The following is a 10,746-nucleotide window of genomic DNA, read 5'->3' as shown; positions in this document are numbered from 1 at the left end:
CATAACCAAACACTAAGTTACATATTACATTAAGTGACAAGTGGTATGAAGAAAAGGAGCTTAGGCATGCCAGGGGTGAGTGGGGCTGCAATTTAAATCAAGGTTCAAGACAGTGATATTTAAACATAGCCCCGGGAACAAGAGGAATAAACTGTGAGGATCTCTTGGGGAAAATCTTAACTTTTTGAACAAACACTTATAATTTTACAATGATTTTTCTTTTCCCAAAGAGCTTATATACATTTCACTGTCTTCTAAGAGAGGATACAGCAGGTCATCTAACTTTTTTTTTGATAATTCAGGCACTTCTGTGATGATCAGTTTTGGACTATTGGGTAGTGATGTCCAGAGAGGTTGAGATTACGACATTCAGAGGACTATTTGCCCCTCCACCCAATGGCCCCAAATCTGTTTTCCTTTTGCACAGATTTTATATACGTCACCCACTCAGCTCTCGCATCTCGCAGTGTCTCTACATCACCACCCCCAAACTTTCATCTGCTGTTTCTAAGATGCCACTGGCTTGTTAGGGTTGGTTCCAGACGAAAAAGACTTGAGCAAAAGCCTAACATTTAATGCCGGTGCTTTATGACATCTGCTCTGCCTTTTCCCACGGGACCTGTTGTGTCCGTTTCATTGCTCTCAATTTCCTTTCTGACCGTCGGAATGCCAAAGAATTAAACCTCCTAATCTGGGAAATATTGCTAATTAAGACCTCATTTTCTTTCCTTTTAGAGCTCAGAACCGTTTTCTTTCTGATTTCAACAGATTATTTTTATATGAGGGAAGCTGATGCCTAAATTCCACCGATGTAGCCAAGACAGACTCAGATGGAGCCATGTCTGTGGAAAAGATTCCCAGGAAATGATCTAAAAGGAGGGGACCCAGAATCATGGAGAACAGGGGCTATTTTAATTTTTTTTAACCAGTATGCCTCTTGCACACAACTGGCAATACTGGTTACAAAATTTAATACTGGCACAGAGGGGTACCAATAAATGACAGCTCTTATGCATGGCTATCAAGAAGAGTACTTCAAGTGAAATTCATGAAAAGTCCTGTGAGTAATGAGTAATAAATTACACATAGTAATGAGTAATAAATTCTTAGTATGGAATTCGGGGAGGGTGTTCGGAAGAGACATTTGAATAAAGCTTTGAAAGATGAAAGGTTTTCATAGGTAAACAAAGAGGAGGGGTTTTCTAGACTGAGGGAACGGCATGAACAAAGGCCAGTGGGGGGTGGAGGGGGTGGAGAACTCATAGTTTATGGCCAAAAAAAATGAGAGAATAATTAGTCTAATTGAACTTTTCAAGGGCTTTTGAACTGAAACCTAGGCTCCTTCAGGTAATTCCTGCTTAAGATCCTGCTTTTTTCTCCTTTTCTTTCTCCAAGTTTATATTTTTACAACATTCACACTCAAAAAAATGATCAACTATCAATTAATACCTCACTTGCACTGGACTTTAGGGAGGACAGAGGAGCTGTGGGAAGTGAGGCTGAGAGTTACCAGGGACCAGACTGGGTTCGATGGGCCTGAACAGGTCTCCCTCCTTGGGGACTTGGAGCCCTGGGACCCTGCAAGGGAGAGCGAGACACAGCAGGCTGCGTTCTCCAAACTCAAGTGACGTGGCCTGGGGTTCTGAGGAACATCTTACAGGATGGGTGCCTCTTGGGGATACGCTGCTGCAGCTCATTAAGGGGCTGTTGCCAACGTTTTTGTTTTTGTTTTTAAATAAATAAATTTATTTATTTATTTATTTATTTATTTATTTATTTATTTATTTATGGCTGCGTTGGGTCTTCGTTGCTGTGCGCGGGCTTTCTGTAGTTGCGGCGAGCAGGGGCTGCTCTTCCCTTGCGGTGAGTGAGCTTCTCATTGCGGTGGCTTCTCTTGTTGCAGAGCACGGGCTCCAGGCACGTGGGTTTCCGTAGTTGTGGCTCGTGGGCTCACTAGTTGTGGCTCGCGGGCTCCAGAGCGCAGGCTCAGTAGTTGTGGCTCACGGGCTTAGTTGCTCTGCAGCATGTGGGATCTTCCCGGACCAGGGCTCGAACCCGTGTCTCCTGCGTTGGCAGGCTGACTCTTAACCACTGTGCCACCAGGGAAGACCTTGCCAACGTTTTTGAGCTGGGACTAACATCAACCACGGAGGAACATTTTGCAATGACCACCCTGTGAGCCACATGGTGTGGGCAGTGGTCAGGGGGCCACCCTGGGGAGCATTCACTAGAGGTGACGAGTCCTGTCCCCAGCAGTGGCAGTGAGGCTGATGTCTAGATGACCCCTTCACAGAGGCCCAGCCTGACTGCAGGCTGGCGCTGACTCCTCTTGATCTCTGGCCAAAGCCACAGAGGGTACAGAGCTGGGCAGCTGCCTCAGTTCCGTAGCTCTGAGGGGCCACACAGGGGTCAGAGGTCAGGCAAGCAGAAACCAAAGTGGTGCAAGTTCCGTTGTGCCCTCCCAGGAATGCTGTTCTCAGCAGAGGGGAAAGAGAGCAGGGAGCTCAGGCCCCGCCCGGGCAGGAGAGGCTTTTAGAGCCCACCATTGGGTCTACTTGACATATGGGGAGACTGAGGCCCGAGAATGAAGGGCCATGCCTAAACTCCCAGGGCTAGCCACATTGTCAAATAACCCCATGTATCTTACAGTAGTTTGGGGTTATTATTCTTATTGTTAATTTTCATAATTTTTTCCAAGTGCTTTGACTTGGTGTCTAGGGTCCTTCAAGGTAATATTCTTGCTCAAGAGCCAATAAACTTTTTGTCTGGATTGATACTTCTGCAGTAATTTAAAAAAATCACTTTCTTTTGATTATCTTGCCTTTGACTTTCCTGCAAACTAACAGATTTTGAAATGCAAGTAGGATGACGACAGGAACAAGCCTTTTGCCAAGATTTGAACAGTGCCAGAAATATCCCTTAGCACATGGTTTCCTCACCCAATAACATTCTCCTCAAAGAAAGGAATCACAAAAGGGAGAAGGCAGCTGCCATCAGGAGATGAAGACGGGGACCCCGATGGCAGTTCAGAGGGTTGAGTGGAGGAAACTAGAATCCTACTTCTCCACTGGCTTCCGGGGCCTTGAGGAAGTCAGACCCCTTCCTTTTGCAGTGTCAGTTCCTCAGCCTGATGTTCAAGGCCCCCTAAGATCCCACGAGAGACTTCTGTTCCAGCCGAATGTTTATTCTCGGCCACCAGAACTGACTGACCTCTCTCCCCTTCATCCCCTCCAGTCTCTGCTCACTGGAATGTCCTTCTACTGTTCTAGTTCTTACTATATTGTTCAGATCTCTGCCTCTGCCCTGAGCGCTTCCCTAATTTCTCCAATTCAAATTGTTGTATGTTTCTCTGGAATGCTTAGTCCTGATAGGATGTCCAAGCTGGATGGCCCCTTAGAGGTTATTAACTCAACTCTTTTGTTTTATAGAAGAGGAGATAGAGGCACAGCATGGGAAAATAATTTGCCTGCGATCACACAATTAACAAATGGAAAAACCGGCTCAGTTTTTCTGATTCTTGACCCATGCTCATTGTATGATATCAAGAGAGTTAATGTGATCTATTACATTCTTTCGCCATTTAATAAGAATTATAGTAAATATTTTCATACCTAATACATTAACATCTTGTCATTAATTCTCGTACGTATTCATCTGTTCATTCAGCCAGCCAGCCATCCACCCACCCATCCATCCATCCATTCATTTATTCAAGCAGTCAACATTTATTGAGGGCCCATGTTCAAGCATGGTGCTAGATACTAAGTATTATTATTATTTTCATTTCAAAAGGGAAGAACCTAACACTCTAAGAAGTTCCATGTCATGTTCTAATTTACTGAATGAGTTGGGTCTCAACAGGAAACAGAATTGTTTCAGGTGGTTTCCAGGAAGGAACTCTTTCCAGAGTTGTAGACAGGATTAGAGGAAGGCAAAGCATATTGAGGCTTCCAGGCATCAGCAACAATGAGAAGCTAGGGCCACAAGGGCAGGGGGAGGACCCACTGTTCCTGGATCCCAGTGAGAAGGGAATGTAGTGAGTGGTGGGGCTGCAGGTGTCAGGTACAGGGCTGCTACTAGAGGACGAGGCAGCGAGGAGGGGAAGAAACCCTGTTCTCCTTCCCAATGTCATTCCAGGGATGCCCTTTGGCTGAGCCCAGCCAGAAGACAGACAACAGGGGAGCCCAGGGGAGGTGGTCCATAGAGTCCAGTCCCTGGGGCGTAGAGGAGGGTGAACAAGCAGAGGTATCCAGCTTAATATCTAGCTGGAAAGTGGGTGAGCTGGAATGTCACCTCTGTCTTCAGACTCCAAATCCTGTGCTTTCTTCTGTACCATGGGCTTGCTTGCATTTATGGCCTTATGTTCATTCATTCAGTCAACCCTGTGTTCAGGTAATAAGCTGAGTGCATACTCCTTGACAAGCCTTACGTGTATGTCTCATTTGCCTCCCCAAATCATGAGGTCAATGACTTTGCCTTACTTATCTCCAAGTTCCCCTTCATATGTATGGTACGCATTCCACCCACGTGGTTGGTGAATAAAGAGCTCCACTAAGTACCACTATGAGTTGTGCTAAAGGATACTGTCCCAGACTAAGCCTTACGCCTGCTCTCATTCTTTGAGGCAGGGGGAGGGGGTGTTGGTGCACCCATCCCTAAGTCACTTGCATGTTGTCTTGGAACGAGAATGTGGATTATACTTGAGGGCAGATGCTTCTGGCGCTCTGGGAATTCACACCACTTCTGACAACACAAAGTTACGACACCCATGTCTTGCTTCCAGGGCATCTCTACTCTGCTGAGCTCTTCCCAGCTCTCAGCTCTGGCTGTGAAATCTCAGCGCCCCTTCTTTGAGGGTTGTGGTAAAGCAGATGAAAGTAGAGCTTGCCCTCTCCTTCAGACCTGTGGCTCACACCTCTTGGTTGAGGTGACCAGGTGATATATGTCAAGGTTTGAACGGCTTTCCCTTATAGGTCCTGCTGGGCTACAGCGAGCAATGAACGTGTGTAAACAGCCCAGCCCTGTTTAAACACTGTCAGTGAGAATGTCAACAAGAGACGGAAAGATTTGAAGACTGTGGTCATTGGCATTCAGCTTCTGGTGGTTGCCACAATATATTTCTTTTTTTTTTTTTTTTTCTGGAAAAGTGCAAAAGAATCACAAAGGACGATTCTATTACTTGCTTCTTCTTTTTTTGCAAATTTATCTATTTTTTATGTACCTTAAGATAAATTCACAGCATTTAGATGCAATAGTCAATCTTGGTTACTTCCTTGGGGATGCCTAGTGAAATCTGGAGGTCATTTTTGATTCCTCCCTTTCTCTCCTCTTCCACGCCCAGAGTGAAAGCTGGGAATATCACAGGATATAAGAGGATAGACTTCGGATGCGAGCCAGGATCATATTTGTAGAGCATCCTCGCATATATTATTTTAACACTGGAATCAACTCTGTGGAGTAGCTTTTACAGATGAGGAAGCGGAGTTCAGCAAGGCTGAGTTACTTGCCTAAGGTCACATAACCCATAGATGGTGGCCCCAAACCCTGAACCCAGGACTCATGTGTCCATCATCTGCTTCTCCCATTGGGTTCTGCTGCTTCCGATAAGGGAGAAAATTAGGCCCCCCTCCAGCGGTGATCAGAACAAGCATCTACCTGACCAGGAGTTTTTAGATTCACCTGCTTCCAAGAGTTACTACCAAAAGTATTTAGAAAAATGGCCACAAAGAACCCTGCAAACAACAAGCGTGTGGATAGGTAGAAGAAAACTCTTGAAAGCTCGGTGGACTAAATTTCAAGGTTCTGTAAAAACAAGGGCTTCCTCTCTACCCATTGTGGACCTGTGACTTTCCTGGTGTCACTCTTAACAAACCACACTGCAGGTGGCATTAACTACGGGCTTGTAATGAAATGCCCTTATTTGTTAAATAAAAAGAGACTTCTCTCCTTGACCTCAGCCTGGGGCACCCTCTTCTCCTCGGCCCAGTTTTTCCCAGCTCTTATTCATCCTTTTAGATTTCACCAGAATTATTACTTTCTTTCTTTCTTTTTGGCTGCACCTTGCAGCTTGCAGGATCTCAGTTCCCTGACCAGGGATTGAACCCAGGCCTCCGCAGTGAAGGTGCCGAATCCTAACCACTGGACCACCAGGGAACTCCGGAGAATTATTACTTTCTCACGAAGCTTCTCTGACCCCATCTGGACTAGGCCCCCCTCTTATAATTCTTTTCACATCTTACAGTTTTCCTTTGAATGTAGCGCTTACCAAATTTGCAATTACCTATTCATTTGTATGGCTATTTGTGTCATATCTGTCCCCTCTGTTATATCATAAGCCTAATAAGGGCCCACAGAGATTATGTCTCTGCTGTTTACTACTGTGTGACAGGCACGTAGATACCTTCATTGAATGAATAAATCAATTGATGAAAGAAACAATGCCTGGTATCCTGTCAGTTCTGACAGGTGGGAAGGAGTCAGCCTTTCTGGACTGCCCGTTCAGGATGCTGAATGCTGTGGGAGCCTTATTTGTTCCTCACAGGAGAGAAACTGAAGCTCAGAGAGGTAAGTTAATTTGCCTGAGGTCACACAGCTAGTAAGGGACAGAGCTTGGCCTGGAATGAGGTTTCTGCAACTCTACTGTAAGTTCCCGCCACTCACTGCCTGTCTGAAGATATGGCCTTGACCAGCTTGCACTTCTGGCCACACAGCTCTGACTCGGGTGGGCTCACCTCCTCTGTGTTCACTTCGTGAAGGGCCCAACTTCATTTAGAGACCAAGGCAGCAAATGGAATATTACAACGGCAAGTTAGCCATCAAAGTGCCACTCTAAAGGCCAGGAAGTTTAAAGTGGTTCCTTATTTCACAATAAGGTGGGCTTTTAGGAAAACTAAGTGTTATCCTTGTATTCTAATGACCGAACACTTTACAGTTTTCTTCTCTGTATGCTTTGTAAGTTTTTAATTACTCATGATCATCAACCACTTAATTACAAACGGTGGCCTGTGGATTATGGCACATCTCCCAAATTGGCCTCTTTCCACTTTGCTTTCTCATACTGCTGCTGAGTCCCAAGTCCCTCCCTCATCATGCCCATAATTGAAAAGTCCCCTAATGCCCATCATAGAGGTCACTGATCCAGAGGATGGTGGCTTCTGCCAGTATCTTCAATTTCAGCAAGTCCTGGAGGACAGCAGTGGCTTATGTGACATCACACAGCATGTTAGGACAGACTCTAGGTCGTCCCTGATCTGGCTTCGACTTACCTCCTCTGCTCTCTTTCTAACCACTCATGCCTCTACTCTCTAGTCATTGCTTACTTTTTCATTTATTTACCTCGTACTTTATTCACTAGTTGTGGAGCGTGGGCTCAGCAGTTGTGGCTCGCGGGCTCTAGAGCGCAGGCTCAGTAGTTGTGGCCCACGGGCTTTGTTGCTCCGCGGCATGTGGGATCTTCCCGGACCCGGGATCAAACCCGTGTCCCCTGCATTGGCAGGCGGATTCTTAACCACTGCGCCACCAGGGAAGTCCCTGGAACAAAGTTTTTGTCCCACCTGTGCTCAGGACACATCAGAGAGAGCGTTAAAAAGGAATCAGTCAACCTGGGACAGAGTCACAGAGCAGCCAAAATCCTTCTAAGAAAAGCAAGCCCAGGGAGATCCTCTTTCTATGGGTCGTTTGGGATGCGATGATTTTGGTATTATTAGGAAACTGCCATTTCCTCATAGCTTAATGCAATTTCGGTCCTCTGTGTGCCCTAAAAGCTGGGTTTAAAATCTTTCCCAATCCAGATACAAAACCCAGGAGCTGCAGAGGAAAATATTGGTAGATTTGGCTTCATAAAAGGTAAAAATTTTGTGTGACAAAAGATACCAAAACCAAAACTGAATGACAGACTGGAAGAAAATAATTGCAAACCGTAACACATATTTTAACATTCTAACAGAAGGAATATCTGTAATGCATAAAACCTCCTATAAATCAGTAAGAAAAAGACAAATCCAAAGGACAAAACATATAAGCAGGTAATTTCAGAAGAAATGGAAACACAAAATGCTCATCTTCAGTAGTAATTAAGGGAATACAAATTAACACAGGATCCCATTTTGTTTGCCCATAAAATTGGCAAAAATTAAAAAGATTTATAATATTTAATATTGGCAAAGGTAAAGGGAAATTGGCAGTTTCTTCCATTGATAGTGAGAATGTAAACTGGTGTAGTCTTTTCAAAGGACGTTTTGGCAGTATTTGTCACTATTTAAAGTATGCCTACCCTTTATTACAACAATTTCACTTTTAGGAATCTATACTACTTAAATATGTCCACATGAAGGCAAAAATAGAAGGATGTCCACTGCAATAATGTTTGTGATAGTGAGAAAGCACTAATAATATCTAACATTTATTGGGGGCTAGCATTCTTCTAAGTGCTCTGTAACAAACATGATGAGGAAACTGAGACACACACAGCTAGTGTGTGGTAGTGGCAGGATTTTAGCCCAGGCAATGTTTCTAGAGCCTGTTCTTAACCACTATGCCCTCTAATAGAGGATAAATGAAAGTACGATACATCCACACTATGGAACATAGCACAGCAGTTAAAAAGAAAGAGGTCGATCTCTGTGTACAGACATGGAGATGTCTCTAAGACATATGATTAAAGGGAAAAAAATCTGTTGCAAAACACTGTGATATGGTGTAACACTATATATGTGGGAAAAAGATACACATATGGGTGTATACAAATACATATGTATGAGAATGGATAAAGGCCTTGAATGATAAGAGAATGTGCGTGTGGGGAGATTTGGGAGAGTGATTTTTCAAGCTATGTTTATATATTTCTGGTTTGTGTGAACTTTTACAAGAATGTATTTGTGCTCTCCTTAGGTAAAACAAGAATTGTCGTACTGACCAAAAGAAATAAAGGTTTAACTCATATCAAGAGATTAGTCTTCTTTTCTTCCATGTAGACAATGGTGTAGGTCTTGGATAAAAATCTCCACTGTGGCTTTTTCTAGCCTATGTAAATGGCCATATGCAGAAGGTGTCCATTATGTGTCTTGTTGATCGTTACCTTTTTCTTTTTAAGTAAGGTTTTCATGTCCAGTATGTGGGATCATGGCTTCCTCTTAGTCCACCAAGCTTCATAAAAATATATGGCCAGTTGCTGAAAAATTAATTTGAAAACTGCACATGGTGTTCCTTTTGCTTTGCATATTATATTGTCATCAGGTAAAAGGATTGGTAATCATGGATTATCTCATTATTTTACTTCAGTGCAGAAGCAGGTGTAGTGTCTAGCTCACTCTGTCCTCTTGGTGTGGTCTGTGGAGGTATGAATGAGTCACTCAACATACACACTTAAAGGACTGACCTTCGACCAGAAGTCAGTGTTACTATCTGAGAGGAAAAAGCTGTATTGGATTCTCCAGGACCCCTTCCTGCCTAGTCCAAGTGAGGGTGGCTTTAACACAAAACGAATGATGAGACTCCTGGAAAACTCACTGAATTAAAATGTTACTTTTATAAGATTAGGCCTTTGGAACCAGGTTGCCCTTTTATGGGCTTCTCTCTGACATGCTGGTGAGAAAGGTTCTTAAGATTTTTACTACTTAATGGATATCAGTGTAGATTTTTGGAGTGGCCCATCTATCTTATGACAGTTTTTCAGTTTTTGACATTGAAATGTTCTCTTAAGCATCTTCAAGGAAAAAAAAAATCCCATTCACTTAAAAACAACTGTATTCACCTCTTGTTCTTACAGCTACTCATTTTACATAGTTTCGAGTAGTGGGTACAAACTAATTTTTGTCCTCGTTGTTTTATTCAACCTTATTTCCAATACATCTTTTCATGTACTTGCCAAAATTTGACGTGCTTGACTTGAATCCTGCATACCTGCCAGGATTCCTTCTGTTAATGTGACAGAACTTGTTTGGATTATTCCCCAATTGTTGGACAATTGGGTCCATTCCCAGGTTTTGGTCATTATGAACGTTCTGAATAGCCCTGCTATAAACATCTTCATGCAAGTTCTCCCCCCACCCCCCTTTGGATCATTTCCTTAGAAATGTACTTCCTTAAATGGGTTTACTGGGTCAAAGAGGCTCAATGAACACTTTTACAGCTCTTGGCACATACTTTTCAGATTGCGCCCTGGGTGGATCTGACCAATGGCAAGGGCCGCGAGAGGCAGGAATGTGGACGAGCGGCCCCTATGACCGCCCCTCTTCCGCCCCCCCAAAAGGCAAAGACCTCGAGAAGGTCTGCGGAGGGAAAGCATTTTTCTACCGCCCTCTTGTTCTCTTCAGGGTTGGTGTTGAAGCCCAGCTGGGAAGGCGACTGTTAGGGATGCGCAAAAAGGCTTCCGGGAGTCCAGGACTCCTGCCCTGGGGACAGAAGCAGCTCTTCCAGGCCCTCTTGCCCCAGGACTTGGATTCCAACCGCCCGTCCTCTTCGAGTTTCCGATTCCCAAGGCACACCCTCCCGGCCTTTCCACTAAACTCTTCGTGGCCCAGACAGGCCCCTTGCAAGCGCAGAGCTCTGCAGGCGAAGGCAGCGAGTGGCGGTCGCTATTATTTTGGCGCGGGTGATGCAAGGCCCGCATAGCTGCGCGCTGAGTCAGCTGGGGCCGGGCGGAGGCGGGGGGCGCGGACCGACCCATCCCCCCACTACAAGCCGCCCGCCGCCCCCCACACCCCGGCCCCGCGCCGGGTGCGGCCGGGCCGGGCTGGGCCGGGTCGG

This window comes from Eschrichtius robustus, chromosome 15, assembly GCF_028021215.1.
Source record: "Eschrichtius robustus isolate mEscRob2 chromosome 15, mEscRob2.pri, whole genome shotgun sequence".
NCBI lineage: Eukaryota > Metazoa > Chordata > Mammalia > Artiodactyla > Eschrichtiidae > Eschrichtius > Eschrichtius robustus.
Note: the sequence above shows the minus strand (reverse complement) of the source record.